Consider the following 19,664-nt stretch of genomic DNA (forward strand, 5'->3'; position numbering starts at 1 on the left):
TTGATAAAATGAAATGAAAATAAAACTGTATATTTTTTAGATATGTTGTAATAATTTTCTCTGAGTGAGTTTACATATTGGCTTGGGCACTCACAGCTAGTCACTGGGATTAATTCCAATGTATAAATAACTTTGGTCATGAGGGAGATTATCTTTCAGGTTAGACCTCGTGTAGAGGCACTAGTGCAGGAACAATGGGTTTACACCCCCTGGAAGAGGAGTGAAGTCCTCTTGCTAAAATCACAACTACCTGAGCCCCGTAAGAATCCCTCGGCTTATTATAAAGAACTCACAGAAGCTGCTTCTTCAGCCGTTATGACCCTGGCTGACATAGAGCTATTTTTTCCACTGTTAGTTCCTGTTGATGTATGGCGTCAGGTGCATGATCAGGACCATGTTCCAAAGTTAGGCGGAACCTGGGAACAGATAAAAGATTGGGATAAGGAACGTAAGCCTGGTGATAAACCAAAACCCGAACTATTGGCGTTGCCTGGCCGCATTATTACTTACATGTATTCCTTAATTCTGCCTCGTAAGGTGGACTGGGATAAATTGACAGCATGTAAGCAGAAGAAAGACGAAAGTGTTTCTGATTTCTTCTCTAGATTTGAAGGCGTATTTATCGATTTCAGTGGACAGGATTTATCATTGGAAGGTGGTATACGGTTATTTGTTAATCGTTTTGTGACCAATTTGTTACCGGAAGTTTCTGCGCCGCTACAAGCCGCTGAAAGTACTTGGATCACGTCTACGCCCTCGGTAATATTGAGTATGGCCCAATATTACGAACATAGAGAAAATGAGAGTAAGGATAAGACAGAAAAGAAAACGAAAGATCTTAAGACACGGGTGTTGTTACAACAAGTTGTTCGGGGACGAGGCAGAGAGAGAGGCGGAAGAGGGTTTGTCCCGAGGTGGGCGGGAACCGGACGAGGCAGAGGGCCGGCTGTTGCTCTGGAAATAAACCAGTGTGCTTACTGTAAAGGGGAAGGGCATTGGTGGTTTCAGTGTCCATTGTTGCTGGCTCAGAATGGGGCTATGAGAGGAGGAGGAAGAGGTTGAGGTGGTGTGGATCGCAGTGATATGCGACGTGAGGAGGCGACGCGTTTTGGATCAGAAAATAATTATTTAGATAATCCGAGAGGTAGGCAGTACTATAATGAGGACTGTGCGATGGATGCCACCAAAGGGTATGTCTATACATAGGACAGCCAAGACAGAGTGGGGGCCAGGTGTTAGTACCCGTTGATAAGCAAGGTCCTTATGTAAAAGCGAATTTGGTGGGGACATCTGAAAAGTTTTTATTTTATACAGGTGCGATGAATAGTTCTATTTCTCGTTCTCTGGTCCCAGGGACTGCTCTGTCCGGGCACAATAATGTTTCAGTGGGATTCTCGGGAATCCCGATGGTAAGCCCCATTTCCAAACCTATTCTGTTCACAATTGGTCCAGTTACAGTAGACTCCCCGTTTCTTTTGACTTCGCATTGTGGTGAAAATCTATTGGGCTTGGATTTGTTGAATAAATTACATGCAAAAATTAATTGTTCACCTGATGGTGTTTATTTGACTATCAATCCCCTCAGCAGGCATACTTTGCAGTGTTTCACCAAAAATGAACCCCTCCCTCCTGAGTTTTCTGCTATCCCAGAGATGCTGTGGGCCACTGGAGACACAGATGTAGGATTATTAAGGATTCCACCCGTTTCTATTACTCAGAAACAAAAGGCTCGCCTTCCACTTATACCTCAGTACAAAATTTCTCCAGCAGGCAAGAAAGCTTTGCTCTCCATCATACAAGATTTGATTAAAAGGGGTGTGGTGGAGGAGACGGCTGCTGCTTAAAAAAGGCCCCTGTTGAAAGTGATCCTGACTATGTTGATACTTATCGTTTTGTGATTGATTTGCGTGAAATTAATAAAATAGTGGTGCCCCAATATCCTCTGGTTTCTGACATCACTACTATTCTTACTATGATTCCTCCCACTGCCAAATATTTCTCTGTGATTGATTTGAAGAATGCTTTCTTTAGCATTCCGATCCATCCTGATAGCCGTCATATGTTCAGACTCTCATTATTTGGTCGCAGCTTCCGGTTTTGTCGCGCTCCCCAGGGGTACACGGAGAGTCCTAGTATTTATAGTCAAGCTTTGAAGACATTATTGGATGATTTGGTTCTGCCCCCTGGTAATGTTCTTTTGTAATACGTTGATGATCTGTTAGTGGCCTCTGATCCTCAGGAGGGTTGTCAAGAAGCCACTGTAAAATTAGTGACTCATTTGTCAATAAAGTATCTCTTTATAAATTCCAATATTGTCGACAGGAGGTGACCTACCTAGGTCATCTACTGTCGAAAGAGGGAAGGAGACTAACCCCTGAGCGTGTGACTACCATTTCTAATATGTCTGTATCTCGTACTCAGCGTGATGTTTGTGCATTTCTCGGCATAACTTCTTACTGTCGCCAATGGATCCCTAATTTTTCCCTTCTCAGTAAACCTCTCCTGTATTTAACCACTAAAGATGTGCATGAACCTTTACCCTGGACTGATGATTGCCAAAATGCTTTTGACTCTTTGAAATCTGCGTTTTGCTCTGCACTCGTTCTCTGTACCCCTGACTACCAAAAACCTTTTATGCTTTATGTACACGAGGTGGACGGTTGCTCGGTTTCTGTGGTAACACAAGGATTTGGTGGTAAGCAGAGACCTTGTGCCTATTTCTTGGCGGTGTTGGATAACGTCGCCAGAGCACTGCCTAGCTGCTTAAGGGCTACAGCTGCTGTCGCAGTGGCTATTTGACAGTCGGAAGGGCTCATTCTGAATACTGATCTCACAGAGATGGTACCGAATGCTGTGGATATGTTATTGAACAAAACAAAGACTCAGCACCTTATGAGTGCGCGTCTTACAGGTTACGACTTGACTTTGTTTGCCCCCCACATTACGATTAAACGATGTGCCACTCTGAACCCTGCCACGTTACTACCTCTCCCTTCGAACGAAAAGAACAATGATGTTCATGATTGTATATTTCAGACGGAGGAAGAGACAAAGGGAAGGGTAGACCTGACAGACAATCCTCTATCTGACACTCAAGGGGAGTTGTATGTCAATGGCTCGTGTTTCAAATTACCAGATGGCACGATAACTGCTGCATATGCCATAACTACTCTTCACACTGTAGTTGAAGCTTCTCGAGTACCCTATCAGTCAGCACAGGCAGCTGAGTTAGTAGCATTGCTTCGGGCCTGTGAATTAAGTGAAGGGTTAAGAGTAAATATTTACACAGACAGCCAATACGCCTTCGGCGTGGCTCATAGTTTTGGACGACTTTGGGCCGAAAGAGGTTTTCTCACTTCCCATGGTCAGCGAATATAGCATGGCCCTTTGATTTTGCGATTGCTGACAGCATTGACATTACCAGAGTTGGTGGCTGTATTTAAATGCAGTGCACACAAGGCAGTGGTTGATGCAGTGGGTGAAGGTAATGCCTTTGCTGATCAAGTAGTTAAGGAAACTGCAAAATCCAAATTGACCTCAATGTTTGTGACTAGCTCTGCTAGGTGGGTGACTGAAATAGAGATGTTTAATAACATCATGGAGAGTGTCCGAGAAATACAGAAAGAAGCTACCCCTATTGAGCTGGCTCACTGGAAAGAGAAAGTGGAGAAATTAGACGCAGATGATTGTTGGAATGATGGTTGCTGCCTAATGCATTAGTGAATGTGGTGGTGACAATGGTGCATGGTTCAGCTCATATTGGGGCAAAGGGTATTTGTGCATTATTAGATCCTGTGTGGTACAATCCCAATATTCCAAAGACTGCTGCTCATTTGGTGCAATATTGCATGGTTTGCTTATCACACAATTCTGGGGGCAGGGAGCCTGTTCTGAGTGGAAACTTTGCACCACCATCTTTGCCTTTTGAGGTGATCCAAATGGATTATATCCAGCTGGAGGGCGTAAATAATTTGAAGTATGTCCTGGTCGTGGTCTTCGCTTTCAGTAAATGGGCGGAAGCCTACCCCACCAAAGAAAATACTGCTTTGGCCACGGCAAAGGCGTTGGTAAAGGAATACTTCCATGCTATGGATTGCCTCGGGTGATCTGGAGTGATAACGGGGGGGCACTTTAATGCAGATCTTATCAGTCACATTTGTAATGGACTACAGATTAAACAGAAATTCCATGTGCTCGTCCGCTTGGTTGGTTGAGAAGTATAATGGAATACTGAAGCTTAAGTTAGAAAAAAATTCAAGAAAGTACCGGATTAAAGTGGCCAGACGCTCTGCCACTGGCATTAATGTCAATACGGGTCACCCCACATTCTCGTTCTGGCTTATCTCCGTATGAGGTCATTTTTGGGCGCCCTGCTAATGTTTGGGGCGTCCCGAGACCCAGAACGTTTCGTGATATAGAGTATCCTATGTTGACAGACTATCTGTATGCTTTGACTAAAGATCCTCGTTCCATTCATCAACAGGTCTCAGCAGTTTTGCAGCCTCTGCCGGAGGGTCCCGGACATCGTTTGGAGCCAGGACAGTGGGTTCTGGTCCATAATTATCAGCGAAAATCTAGCTTGGATCCCCGTTGGTCAGAACCATTTCAAATTCTGTTGGCCACGCGGACGACGGTAAAGCTGAATGGAAAGCGACACAGGATTCATGTGTCACACCTGGAAAAACTACCCCTCCCGCTTCCATATGATCAGCGAATCCAGGAAGGCGTTCTGACCCAGGAAAGTGAGCGAGTTCCTCGTTTTGTCCTTTTTTCTGATGCCCAGGAAATTGGAGAAGGGCAAGGAGAAGGTGTTCGAGGTTCGGTAGGGGCTCTGTCGTCAGCACAAGTGATTGCCCCAGATGCTGTTGCCTCTACAAGCGAACGAGAGGCTCACAGTACCCCTGTTTCACCGGATTTATCACCCTCTGTTTTGTTCTCTGATCAGGAAGCGCCCGGCCATGCTCAATACAACCTGCGGCCCAGGAAAATACGAGGTGCCCCAGGTGAATATGGTAGGAAGTAGGGAGAGACTTGCGTGATAGGGTACAGACCTATTCCACGAATGTCTGTTAGATTCGCTTCTGGGGTACTGAGCGAGACACTTGAGGGATAAAAATCCGATTTGCCTTACATTAGCAGTATTAGTCATACATATATATATATTGTGTTAGCATGATGTATCTACATATTCTTCTCCTTTTATACGCATAATGTCAATCTAGATCTGTTTTAGCTAGTTGGTAAGGGTATAAGCTGTTTGTGTGTTCTGTTCACATCGAGTAGGCCGAGAACTATACAAACGCCATTTTGTCTGCCTGTGCCAGACCCGAGTAGTAATTACGTGTTACCTTCCAATGGCTGTCAGGTCCCAGTTCAGTTGAGTTACTGGGAGCAGATGAATGCATGCTATTCTTTCTCTGTTCTGGGACTCAAGGTCGCATCTGGCTTTGAGTGCCATAAGCGCATTCCTGTAGACACCGGGCCTGCACTCCCGGGCACCGGGACGAAAGGGAGTCATCCCTCCTGACCTCCCCAATTATAACTAAGGAGAGCTTTGAACCAATCATGTGTGCCATATATGGTCCTTCCTTGAGGCCCAATAACCCAAGTAGTGTTTTTCCATTAACAGTGACTTCATGTACTAAACTGAAAGTATATATGTGTTTTCTTGAGCGAAAGCCAGCAGTGGTCTCCGTGCACCTGAAAGGGTGAAGGTTGGAGAGGCTCCTCTATAGAGTATTTTGTATAATAAACAATTGAACTTTCTTCACTGCCAACTGACTGGTTATTTGGTAATTGGTATTGGGGCTATTGGTAGGTCTACCTCCTTTATGTTATTTTTTATGGTACGTCACACTAGACTGAACGCGCTGAGAGCCTTGAACATTTGCTTGCTCTGTTCAGAAAGAAAGACTGAATTTCTTGTTTAAAGAGGCCCAGGTTGTGTTATCTTCAAGGGTTGTGTGAGAACATAACTCCAACGTGAGAAGCTTGTTTTGGTATTAATTTTGATGAGCGATAGGAGCCTGCCTGTGAGGCTCTGAACGGACACAAGAAAGAAGCACCCTCTGGCAGGTTGGACTGCATCGCCCGAGTATATTTTTTGGACTTTTAGTTAGTATATATCCCTTTGCTCGTTTCGTTCCTGAAGAGGAGCGTCCTCTTGCACCGCTTTATTTCCCTGCATATATGCCTGTCTTTTCTAGTTGGACCCAACGAGTTAAAATTGCATTTACATTTATTATAGCAATACTAATAATCACATTGATGGGAGTATTCATCTATTTAGAATTTCGCCACCCTATGCATACTATTTTAGTAACAACCGTTGCACCTCCAGAACATGTGTTTCATACTTTAGCCCCACATAAGGAAAGGCATCGTCAGACTTATGTGAAAAATGTATTTGTTGAAATGCTCCATCAAACACACAGTGCCACCAATGCTACAAATTGTTGGGTTTGTGGTCTTTTACCATCTGTTATGCACAAGCACGACTTATTCATATCCCTACACTTTTCTCATTTGGGGAGTTGTGAGGCTTGTTTACATTACTTTCAATGATGTATATGCATTATACTGTGGATACTCAAAGGTTTTCGGAAAAAGATTATGAAATGATTTTAGCATATATTGAGGTTCATCAAGGATTCGACCCCGAGGGGAACAATGGAGAGGGAACTTTAGATCCGAATGCATGTATGAATATGTATACAACACATGAAAATACAACTTGGTTGAAAAATGAGATTTTGGATTTCGCTGAGTTTAATTTTACTCAGTATTTTCAACATTTTCAAGACCGTATTGTTACTGAAGATAGGGCTATTCCAGTGCCTATACTAAATAGTACCTCTGCGTTCTGTGTTCATGGAGTAGGGTACATATTAGTAGGAGAAAGCAGATGTAATTACACTTATCAGCTACGTACTTTTAGCAGCCCTCCATTGTTAACCCCTCCTAATGTATATTTTGTTTGTGGAGAAAATGCCTATACTTGGCTTCCACATAGTTGGGCTGGACATTGCTACCTGTCATTCCTGTACCCACCAGTGTATATTGCCCCTTCTAATTATCAAAAGGATCACCCCTTAGATAAACGAAGTATGCCTGTTAAGAGAAATAAAAGAATTATAGATCCTACAGATGTAGATCAGACAGATACTCCTGAACAGCATTTTACCGACATTGTAAAAGGAGTGTTTCCCATTTGGGGGCCTATAATCACCAGCAAAGAAGTACGCAGTTTATCCAGAGTAGTTGAAGGGGTAATTAACACTACTGCAGGAATATTGACTAATCTAACGGTAGAGCTGCAGGCGACCAGGCTCGTTTCGCTTCAAAATCGGATGGTTTTAGACGTTATCTTGGCAGATCGAGGAGGAGCATGCCGTGTGATCGGCAGTTCCTGTTGTGTTTATATTCCTGACTCCACCCCTCCGCTCATTTAGCTATCTAGAAGCTACATCGTTTGGCTTCTGAAATACATGTAGAGACTGGCACATGGTCCCTCTCTGGTTGGTTCTGGGGTCTGTTGTCTTCTTGGGGATGGAACATTTTGATATTGCTGGCATGTATAGCCGGTATCATATTCACCTGCTGCCTTTGTGTACATTGTGGACCTGCATGTTACTCTTATTGCGAGACTAAACTGACCTCCTCCATGGCCGGTTCGTCCCCAGCAGCAGTAAAGACTCAGTTAGTTCAGCAGGAGCTCAAAGATTTAATGATGATTGATGAGGGAATATTTGAAGATTGAGCTGTTTAGTTAGCTACATCATGCTAAAAGGGCTGTTCTGAGGGATAGAAAATAGATTTCCCATGCATGTGGAGTATCTGACCTATATTATGTTAGCATGATGTATCTATACATACCCTCTTTGCTTAATACTATATATATTTCTATATGCGCTCGCAGAGTAGAAAATGTTTAGTGACTCCTTGCGTATATATTGCTAGCAGAGTAGGCCCAGAACCATACAGACACCATCTTTCCGAGCCTATGCGCGAACACAGGCTGTGATCACGTGTTAAGTCTCCGACAATTGTCAGGCCCCAGTTCATCTGAATTACTAGGAGCAGCTGAACGTAGGCTGTTTTCTCGACTTTCCTGAGACTCAAGGTCGCATCTGGCTTTGGGTGCGATAAGCGCATTCCTGGAAGCTCCGTGCCTACACTCCCGGTCACCAAGATGAAAGGGAGTCACTCCTCCTGACCTTCCCAGTAATAAATAGTTAAGCTTTGAACTAATCATGTGTGCCATATATGGTCTTTTCCTGGAGCTCGAGGGCCAACTGGTGTTTTTCCTTTAACAGTGATTATATGTTTTGAACTGAAAAGTATATAACCTCATGTTTGAATGCAAGCCAATAGTCTTCTCCGTGCACCTGATGGGTGAGGGCTGGAGAGGCTCCTCTATAGAGTATTTGTTGCTTAATAAATGATTGAACTTTCTTCACTGCCAACTGACTGATTATTTGGTCATTGGAATTGGGGCTATTGGAAGGTATAGCCCTTTATGTTATTTTTTATGGTACTTCACATCCAGGTGGTCCAAATTTGTGAAGTGGTGTGGAGAGTAGTCCATTAACCCTTTGAAGGCTCGTTTGTCTGATGTGCAGAGTTTCTCTCTTTCCTTGGCTCAGCAGGGTTATACTCTGGCTACAGTTAAAGTTATTTTTCGGCTTTGTTGGCTTTTATTTGTTTGCCGGACCAGCCATCTTTGTTTAAATCTCCTATAGTTATGAGGTTCATTAAGGCCCTTACCAATAAGTTTCCTCCCACTCCTTTCATTATGCCTCAGTGGGATTTAAATCTTGTTCTTACTTTTCTGATGGGTTCTCCATTTGAGCCTCTTCATAGTTGTCCATTGAGGATTCTTTCTTTCAAAATTGTCTTTTTCATTGCTATTACCTCATCCAGGCTGGTAAGTGAGTTCAGGCTCTTAGTTTTAAACCTCCATTCTTGACCATTCATGCAGAAAAGATGGTTCTTAGGACCAAGGCTGCTTTCCTGCCTAAAGTGGTTACTCCTTTCCATTTTGACAATCCTTTACCTTACCTCCCTTCTATCCTCCACCTCACCCTTCCAAGGAGGAGGAGAGACTTCATCGCCTGGACCCTATGAGGGTGGTCAGTTTTTACATAGACAGGACCAGGGAATCAAGGCTGATCAGCTCTTTGGGGGCTACATTGGTCGGATGAAAGGAAAAGATGTCCACAAGCGAAGTCTCTCCAGATGGATCATCTTGTGTATCAAGATCTGCCTCGCCCTGGCCAAGAAGGAGCCGCCTGAAGGTATCAGAGCTCATTCTACCAGAGCTAAGTCTTCTTCTTCTGCTTTGGCTAGAAGTGTTCCTGTTGTTGATATTTGTAAGGTAGCAACTTGGACCTCCCTCCACACCTTTGCGAAGCATTACAGCTTGGATTCGGAGGTTAGGAGGGTTGGTCATTTTGCATATTCTGTTTTGCAAGATTTTTTTGGTATAGTCAGGTGGAATGCAAAATAAATGATGAAAAACAATAAAGAGTACATGCCCAAGCTTAACTGCTCGGCCTAGAAAGAAAAGAAGTTAGAGGCATCCATAGCAAATATTTTTTGATCAACAAAGCAGCAGAATTAGCAAATCAAGTCTGTGATGATGGCAAAGTAAATTCCACCAAGCTTGGAAAGAGATTTTTGAAGTGTCCTTCCAGTTGGTGGTTATAATTTGAAGAGTGATAGCAAAAAACAAATTAATGAATTAACCCACCATGCCATGAACATTCGAAGTAGGGGAACAACTTCCCAAAAAAACATGTGAAATCTCAAAAATAAAATTAATCAATAGAATAGCATTCAGTTTTGACCAAACTTTGGACCAGAAAACTTTAACAAGAGGACAAAGGAAAAACATATGGAGGAAGTCACTATTATTGTTGGGACAAGACCAGCACTTCGGGGAATCTATTGACTTGAATTTATATATATCACAGGGAGTGAGGAAAAGTCCATTGTAAAAATAATATAAGGTCTGTGTAGTGCTAGTGGAACTTGAGGAGGTGTGATTTTTTTCCCAAAGGGAATCACATGTGCATAAGTGGATTTGTAGGGTTAAATCCTTTTCCCATATAACTTCTAACTTGGATTTGGTCCTAATTTTCGGAGAGTCGGATAGTAATTTGTATATGGTAGAAGCTTTGAATTGAGTGGAGAAATCGATGAGGGATGGGAAGGTTTGATCAGGAATGGTCGGGGGAGAGTCCTGAGGAGAAAGGTGAATAAGAGATTCCTTGAGTAAAGGATAATGAAGAGCATGAGAAGAGGAGACATTGTAGGAAGATTGGAGATCTGAAAAAAATCCATAAAAGATCCATCTTTCATTAAATTTTGAGGTAGCTAATGCTTTGGAATGGATAAAAATAGGAGACGAGATACGTTTCGGCGGCTGAGACAAATAGATAACAGAGAGAAAAGGAAAAGGAGAATATTGAGCTTGTTCCAGCGAGCTCCATGCTATTAGAGGCGTGTCCGAGGTATCAGATAAGAAAGTCCAGATTTGTTTTAAAGTGAAAGCAGAATGATAACGACGAAGATTAGGAAAATGAACACCACCCAATTACTTAGACGATTGAAGACGGGCCAATGAGATCCTGGGTTTGCGATTGTTCCAAAGGAACTTGGAGAGAGAACTATTGATAACGCAAAAAAAGGAATTGGGAAAAGAGATAGAAAGCATAGATGAGTAAAAATTGATAATAGGAAGATGCATCATCTTAATGGTAGCAAGTCTACCCCACCACAAAAGGAATAATGGAGACCAACCATCAATCAGAGCGGACATTTTCTTGAGAATATCTGCAAGGTTGATTTTAATAGTTTCCTTGATGGTATTAGCGTAAAGAATACCAAGACATTTGATAGGTTTAGAGGTCCATTCAAAACCCGTGTCAGAAAACATAGAAGGAAGACAGAATTTGTTGAGAGGTAAGATCTCATATTTATCTACATTTAGTTTATATCCAGAGACTCTTGAGTATTCCTGTAAAAGGGAGAAAAAAAGCTGTCAGGGAAGTGGATGGGTTAGAAATGTACAAAATAATATAATCCGCGTATGCAGTAAACTTAATATCAAGCGATTTAATTAAATTAAATTTAAACCTGTATAGTGAGGGGAGCATTTGATTGATTCTAAAAAGGGTTCCAATGCAAGGATAAAAAGAAGGAGAGAAAGGGGACATCCCTGTCTGGTCCCTCTTAAAAGAGGGAAATAACGGGACTGACAACCATTTGCCCAGGCGAAAGTGGTCGGAGCCGAATATAGAAGTTGAATATTTTGGAGAATAGGAGGGCCGAAACCATGCCATTTAAGGGCACCGAAAACAAAATCCCAATTAACCCTATCAAATGCTTTTTCAGCATCCAATGTTATAGCGGCTAAAGGAGAATCTAACTTAGAGGGCAGGTGGATGATATTAAGGAGAGTACGTGAATTATCCGTAATGGAACGCCCTTTGATCAAATCCTGATTGATATATATTAGCAAGATCAGGGCTAACTTTATTAATACGTATGGTGAGTAATTTTGCAAAAATTTTACAGTCAGTGTTAATCAAAGAGATGGTCCTATAGTTTTTACAGAGAGACGGATCTTTATCTTTTTTAGGAATCAGGCATAGCATAGCTTGAGTAAAAGTGCCCTGTGCTGTACCATTGGCAAGAAAGTAATTAATTAAAGAGAGAAGGTGAGGAGTCAAAAGTGATTTAAATTGGAGGAAGAATCGAACGGAAAAACCATCGGGACCCAGAGTCTTATCTTTAGGCAGAAGGGAGATAGCATCAATGATTTCTTGTTCAGAGATAGGGGAATTCAAGGAAGAGAGGTCAACTTGGTTCTCGGGAGACTTGGGAATTCGTTGAAAAAAGGAATCAATAAGCTCGGTAGAAGGAGAAGATTCCGGAGTATATAGGGAGGTGTAATAATCAGTAAAACAATCGAGAATCTTAGAATCTGATAGATGCAAAATTCCGGAAGAATCCTTAATGGCAGCAATTTTAGTTTTTTGCTTTTTAATTTTAAGATAGTTTGCGAGAGATCTGCCAGCTTTATTGCGTCCACCATACATTTTTGCATTGAATTCAAGAAGATTGTTACAGGCAGAATCCAAAGATTGCTTATTCTATTGCATTTTTGCTTTAATAAGTTTGGATAATGTGTCCGGGCAATTAGCAGAGAAATATTGATGTTCCATGAATTTATTTTGTTTAAGGAGTGAAGTGGAAACTGAGAGAGCTTTCTTCTTTTTCCGGAAGACAAAGTCAATAATAAAACCCCTGGCGGAAGCCTTAAAGGCGTCCCAGATTAAAGGAAATTGAGAGATAGAAGAGATATTATGGAGAAAGAATTCTTCGGCAAAGAACGAAAACTGTTCCAAGAATTGAGAATCTAAGAGAAGAGAGTTGTTAATGCGCCAGCGCCTAGATGAGGGAGTAGGAGAAGGATGTTCTATATCTAAAATTATGGGGGCATGGTCAGAGATAAGAATCAAGCCAATCTCAATATTATTCATGAATTGTAGGGTGTGTTGAGTGACGAAAATATAATCTATCCAGGAGTGAGATCTGTGAGCAGGGGGAAAAAAGAGTATTCTAGGACAGCTGGGTGTGAAGTTCTCCATGCATCAACTAATCCCCTTGCAGTGATTGCTCTCTGAAAAGTTTTTTGCATCTTATTGGGGACATATTTGGCTTTGGACTTTCGGTCCAGAAAGGGATCTATGAGTTGGTTACAATCTCCACCCACAATCAAATTATCAGTAGCATGTGAGGAGAGAAGGGCAGAAAAGTCAGTCCAAAAAGATTAGTCAATACTATTTGGCCCAAATACATTACAAAAGGAGAAAGGGGTGCTATTAACTGTAAGGTCTAAGAAAAGCCATCTACCCTTAGTATCTTTAGTTTCATGTTGTAAATGAACAGTCAATGATTTATGGAGAAGAATAACAACACCATTATTATTACTGTCAGCTGGGGAGCAAAAAATGTCACCCACCCAATGTTTACGTAATGAAGATAAATCTTGTAATCTGAGTAGTGATTCTTGTAACAGAGCAATGTGACATTTTAATTTTACAATGTGGAACAACACTCTCTGTTTCTTAACAGGATTACGCATACCTTTTACTTTCCATGAAATGATTCGGAGATTTGTCATAGATAAGGTTCGTGAAAGGGTAGACATTTGCAAAGTATAAGAGATATAGAAGAGATGAAGACTAAAGTATTACGAAGCAAAATAGAAATCAAGTATGAAAAAAGGAGAGGAACGAAAAAAAACACCATAGCAAAAAGGAGGAAGAGTATGTACAGTCGCTTGGGTTAACAAAAGAGGTGAATGAGGATGAGAAAATAAAAACACCGTTATGAAAGAAAAAAAAGTGGAACAACAAAGTCATTGCAGAAGAAGACCCATGAAGAAAAAGATGAAGAAGAAAAGAAAGACAGAAGTGAAGAGGATGGGTGAAAAAGCATATTCGCCAAGGGAGAGATGGAGAGAAAGAGATAAAGAACGAGGAGGGAAAGGAGGGAGAGAAAGAAAGGAGAGGAGGAGAGCATAGTCTCCCAAGAAAAGATAACAAAAAAAGGATGACAAAAGCCCAATGGCTGTAGTCATGAAGGACATTGTGAAGAAAACCATTAACGTGTGAGGGGGGCGGCGAGGAACAAGACAACCACGTGAGTAAAGAGACACCGAGAGAAGAACAAGGTTACCTTGTATTTAAAGATCACAATATAAGTAAGAGAAATACCAAAGACAAAGGCAAACAAAGGAACAAAAGGAAGGGAACTTACCAAACAGAAGAGAGGAATTGCAGCAAAACAAATCAATTAGTACAGAAAAGGGGTCAACAGAGGTGAGGAACGGCAACATTAATTCCATGGATGGAAGGCAGGAAGACTGTGGGAGATAACAAACAAAGACATAGTTAAAACATTACCAACTACATAGTAAACACAATAAAACAGACCAATACAGAAACAGCATAAAGCAATTAAGGCTTGCTCAGTTCCATATGTTTTCCTTTATGCGCATGGATGAACTTCCGGAGATCGGCAGGATCCTCAAAACTCAAAGTTCTTTCTTTATAGGTGACTTTGAAGAAGCAAGGATGTATGAGACCATAGCGGCATTAATGGATCTCAAGGCAAGTCGGAGGCCAAGGAATTCCTTCCGCCGGTTAGCAGTTGGCTTGGAAATATCTTGACTGAAGAAAACTTTATGGCCAGACCAAAGCATCTGCTTGTGTTGCTTAGCTGCATTCAGGATTGCCATGAGATCCGAGTAGAGAAGAAAATAAGCAATTATGCCTCTTGGTTTAGATGAGGAGGATGCACCCTGTGGACCCAATCGATGAGCTCTTTGGATGTTAAAGTCCATAGATTTTGGGAGACCAACTATCTGAAGGACTTGAGTTTTCAAAAATGTGATCATATTTGATCCCTCAGAACCTTCCGGAATACCATAAATGCGTAGATTATTACACCTATTTCGATTTTCTAAGTCCTCTGCAGATTTCTTGAGCAAACTGACTTTTTTAGTGAGGCAATCGACTTTAGCGAGAACATCTTGAGCATCACTGACTTTTTATTCCACATCCGAAAGCCTCGAGTCCAGACCAGACCACTTCTCATCTAACCTCTGTAGAGTGGGAGCTGTGTCAGTCATGAAAGGGCGAATTAGGCGTAATTCTTCCATTATATCCTCTAAAGTAAGGGGGAGTGGTGACTTAGAAGGAGAGGGGAGTCCTTCTTAATGCGCTTACCAGAACCAGTTGCTGCATCTTTCCGACCACCAGAAGAAGCCCCCTGTGATTTATTTGGATGATGAGAGTCCATGTTGACAACAGAGAGGAAGTAAAAGCAGTCGTAGATTATGTAAAAAAAAACACACAGCCTGGAGACAGCGTTGTAGAAGTAGTAAGGAAGAGCCAATGACCAGCAAAATATCACCAATTGATAGCGGTATATAGTAAAAAGTAGAATGCAACAAGTATATACGTTACAAACGTACTCGAAGATAAGTATGCATTCTATATTTCAATAAATAAAAAGAGAAAGAGTCCCGCACATTGTCGCTAAACAGGTGAAAATACCGCCAAATTGTGCAAAAAAGCTGGTCACAGCTACTATATTAAAGAAGAGGCTGGCAGCCAGTTATTTACCAATTCCTTAAACAACATGAGAAGCAAAAAAAAAAAAAATGAACAGTAACTGTAAAATGTGAAGCATAACATATTCAGTTTGACAAGGAAAGCAAGTTCTGAAGTATTCAGGACATCGTCGTCATGGTCGGGTGAATTGCCTCCGAAGAAAAGCAGAAAATGGCGGCCGCTATGAGGCAGAAACTAGCGGAGCTCTTTAAAAGAACAAAAAGACCCTATAGAGGTCCAAAAACTTGTCGTTCAGCGCTTGAGGATTTCAGCCGCTGGAAACCACGATTGCGGTGAAGAGACGCTGCCTAGGAGACGACCCTTCGTCGGCGAGCAGAGCTCGGAAAGACGGAGCTCTTCAATCGGCGGCCATCTTGCTTACCCGCTGCCGCGCGCTCTTGTAACTTGTTCTTGAATGCTACAGAATTCAGCCAGGGCTCGAGTCGGGGTACCACCTGGGAAGACGGCGTCCCCCCACTTATTTTCCAGGGGGGACGCCATCCCCCCTGCTTACTTATTAAAACGCCGTCCACCCTGCACCTTCAAAATGCGATGAAGCGCACACAGCGCGCACCGACCAAAGCACGCATTTCCGGGTGAAGCCTCGGACTGCTTGCTGATCACCACGCCCTGTTAAACACGCCTATAGCAGCTCATGCAACCCGCCCCAACCCTTCTTAACCCTGACGGGGAGTCGGACTCGGACCTACCAGTGGAACAGACATCTGCGACCAATCAGTGGTCATAGCAGACGTCACTGGATGGGTGTTTCTGCACCTCAGCAGTCCCGCCCTCGTGCTCCATGCCCATTATTTTTCGGGCTTTTCTTGCTCTGTCTCCTTTCCTTTTTGACCGGATCCGGATATCAACGTGGTTCTCAGTCCCTGCCTGGCCTCGCCTGCTGTCTGACCTGCTGGAGACTTCCCTTCCTGCATCTACGACCTACACCGTCACCTAGGAAACCATTTTCGGCTTGGCGACGTTGGCTAGCTACAGTTTCACTTTTAAGGTAAGTGTAAGTTTAATTGCTCCACTCGTTTTTCCCTAATTTTTTTGTGCCCTTCTGCCCTCTGATCCTCTCGTTTTTCCCTCGTTTTTTTGTGCCCTTCTGCCCTTGCTCGACTCGTTTTTCTTAGTTTTTTGTGCATTTCTGCCCTCTGTTCGACTCATTTTTCTTTGTTTTTTGTGCATTTCTGCCCTCTGTCGACTCGTTTTTTGTGCCTTTCTGCCCTCTGTTCGACTCGTTTTTCCCTCATTTTTTGTGCCTCTCTGCCCTCTGTTCCACTCGTTTTTTGTGCCCTCTGTGCCACTTGTTTTTTTGTGCCCTTCTGCCCTCTGTGCCATTCATTTTTTTGTGACTTTCTGCCCGCTGTGCTACTCGTTTTTTGTGCCATTCTACTCTCTGTCCACCTCCTTTGTCCCTCATTTTTTGTGCCTTTCTGCCCTCTGTTCGACTTATTTTTCCCTCGTTTTTTGTGCCTTTCTGCCCTCTGTTCCACTCGTTTTTTGTGCCCTTCTGCCCTCTGTGCCACTTGTTTTTTTGTGTCTTTCTGCCCGCTGTGCCACTCGTTTTTTTGTGCCCTTCTGCTCTCTGTTCCCCTCATTTTTCCCTTGTTTTTTGTGCCTTGCTGCCCTCTGTTCGACTAGTTTTTCCCTTGTTTTTTGTGCCTTTCTGCCCTCTGTTTGACTCGGTTTTCTCTCGTTTTTTGTGCCTTTCTGCCCTCTGTGCCACTCGTTTTTTTGTGCCCTTCTGTGGTTCTGCCCTCTGTTCCACTCGTTTTCCCTCGTTTTTTGTGCCTTTCTGCCTTCTGTTCCACTCGTTTTTCCCTAGTTTTGTGTGCCTTTCTGCCCTCTGTTCCACTCGTTTTTTTGTCAATGAACATGCTGCACTATTAAGTCAATTTCCCGCTGCACTATTCAGTCAATGGCTTGCTGCACTATTCAGTCAATGGTCCTGCTGCGCTATTCAGTCAATGTCCCTGCTGCACTATTCAGTCAATGAACCTGCTGCACTATTCAGTCAATGGCCCGCTGCACTATCAGTCAATGGCTTGCTGCACTATTCAGTCAATGGCCCTGCTGCGCTAGGGGCCTGTTGAACAATTCAGTCACTGAACCTGCTGCACTATTATGTTAATGGTCCTGCTGCACTGTTCAGTCAAAGGCCCTGCTGTACTATGCAGTGAATGACCATGTTGCACTATTCATTTAATGGCCCTGCTGCACTGTTGAGGCAGTAGCCCTGCAGCACTTTTCAGTAGTTGACCTCGAGGATTCTTCTGGCAGTGCTGCGATGCCAGCCTTTGTACAGCACGTGCCATGGGTTTCCGTTCGCGTGGCACTTGGCACTGTGAGGGGAATTCTGCATGCGCGTATTTTCCCTTAAGATGGTCGGATTCTTCCACAGCACCCGTGTCAGTGCTGCCAGATTCACAAGGAAGCACTGACTTGCATACTTGGACGGGAAGACACTGGCACGCACACTGGGACAGGGAGGCTGGGGCAGGGAACAATGAAACACGCAGCAGGACAGAGAGATACTGGCTCATGCACTGGGACAGGGAGATACTGACACGCAGGCTGGGACAGTGAGCAGTGAAACGTGCAGCAGGACAGAGGGGTCCTGGCTCGCGCAGTGGGACAGGAAGCTACTGACACGCAGGCTGGGACAGGGAGCAGTGAAACATGCAGCACGACAGAGAGGCATAAAAGGTAAACGAAACATAGAGTACCCGCGGTTTCACTCAGTACATCAAGTCACTTTTCATTAAAAAATATATTTCACTCATAATAACACTGAAAAGCACACACAATTGTGAAGTCAAGTGTAGGTCACTTGTGTGTTCACGCAAAACTGGTAATAATTATAATGACAGGGAATTGTGAAGCGGTTTTTAAGCAACATATTTTGGCCATAATCACTGATTAAAATGCTTTTTAAACTTGACCAGAATTCAGGTGCTAACAATTAAAGGTACTATAAGTATTGATTACGTGAGATGAAAATGTCACTCACCTCTGTAGGCATGTGAGGGTATTTGGCAAATCCAGGCTAAATTGGATTAACTGCCAATGACTGTCCTCCTCACAAGTCAATATGAGGAAATGGCACATACATTTGTTTTTTCCTCATATTACCAACAAAAAATCAAGCAATAAAAACCATTTGAAATCGCTTGCTAACAAAGTCATAACATTGAAACAAATCCCATGGTAAAAAAGTGTTCTGCGCTTATGCAGATTCAGAGAGAACATGAACAAAGGAATGCTAGAATGACAGCCAGGAATGGAGCTAGGAAATGGCCACATGAGTTGATACCAATAGTCTTTCCTTTCCACAGTGTTTCTAAGGGCTGCCACACACAGCAGAGCAAGCACTGTCATAGTCAATATGCCTTGACTTTTTTCCCCCAGAGTTTTATATAGCGTGAACTTGACCCAAAGGTATCAGGTATCAGAGCCCTTTACATGAGCACCAGTTACGTTACACAACAACACATTCATTTATTTGTTAGGCATGGGGAGATTTGCACATAAATGAGGTTGCCAAACTGTACATTTCCATATTTATTTCACTGATTGACGCGCACTCATACTTTTCTGTCTGTCGAGTTTTAGCTATTTAAGCTGGCAATTATTACATAACAATCAATCCACTGTATTACCAGCATTATTCCATAAATGTATGTTGACATTTCCAATTGACTTTCCTCTTAGTTCCCTAGCGGAATTGTTGTTAGGGAAAGGAAGCATGGAGGTTTCTAAGTTTAGGGTTAAAAGTTTTCTCTTTTGAAAGGTCGCAATGCAGTCAATGAAGGCAACCTGCTGTGCCGCCAAAATCCAAAAGCGCTTTAACCTCTTCAAATATTAAAATTTGGGTGCTCAAGATTGATTGAAATCTATGGAATGCCTCAGAACCGTTTCTAAGGAATGAATGACCATGGCAGCAGGATGCCACCATTCCTTCAACTATGAAAATGCTTAGCGTTGCCTAATGTGCAATATTTTATTTGCACTACAGCTTACAGTATCTTGGGAGCCATCCTATTCAACAGATCTCCCTTCCTTGCTTTTGTCCTGCTCACACCTGCAATGGTCCATCCTGCAACACAGCAGGGCCGCGTTGGGTCACATGCTCACCCAGGACACAACACAGATCACCAGGAAGTCGCACAGCCAGCTGCTGCCAGACCGGAAACGTTACCTTCTACCCCTAGCACGAAGGCTTCAACAGTGGTAGCCAAGAGAGGTAAAAAGCGCTGGTACCCCTTGCCAGAAAACGTTTGGTTCATTTATGACCACAAATCTTTTTAATTTAATATTCATACAGATTCCAGAACTTTCCACCACAGAAATGTGAGGAAAATGAGTTTTTTGACAATTTTGATGGGAAATGAAATGAGCAATAGCAAACCGGTAAAATTGAAAATCATCATTTGCTAATTGAGGGAATTTTTCTTTTTTAAAAGGGCATTG

At 42.8% G+C, this 19,664-nt stretch overlaps 1 protein-coding gene and 1 long non-coding RNA gene across 21 annotated transcripts in view; one reads left to right on the forward strand and one right to left on the reverse strand.

Moving 5' to 3' along the window:
- The window catches only part of LOC144773261 (uncharacterized), a 7,170,044-nt gene that overhangs the window by 6,975,917 nt on the left and 174,463 nt on the right, over positions 1 to 19,664 (forward strand). The gene's annotated exons all lie outside the window — the stretch shown is intronic.
- The window catches only part of LOC144773263 (uncharacterized), a 404,133-nt gene that overhangs the window by 279,492 nt on the left and 104,977 nt on the right, over positions 1 to 19,664 (reverse strand). For 6 of the 7 annotated variants that reach the window (XR_013599941.1, XR_013599942.1, XR_013599938.1 and 3 more), the window contains exon 2: positions 13,831 to 13,936. The exons of the other annotated variant lie outside the window; for it this stretch is intronic. This is a non-coding gene — a long non-coding RNA (uncharacterized LOC144773263). The remainder of the gene's footprint in view (positions 1 to 13,830; positions 13,937 to 19,664) is intronic. 7 annotated transcript variants of the gene reach the window in all.

This window comes from Lissotriton helveticus, chromosome 8, assembly GCF_964261635.1.
Source record: "Lissotriton helveticus chromosome 8, aLisHel1.1, whole genome shotgun sequence".
Lineage (NCBI taxonomy): Eukaryota > Metazoa > Chordata > Amphibia > Caudata > Salamandridae > Lissotriton > Lissotriton helveticus.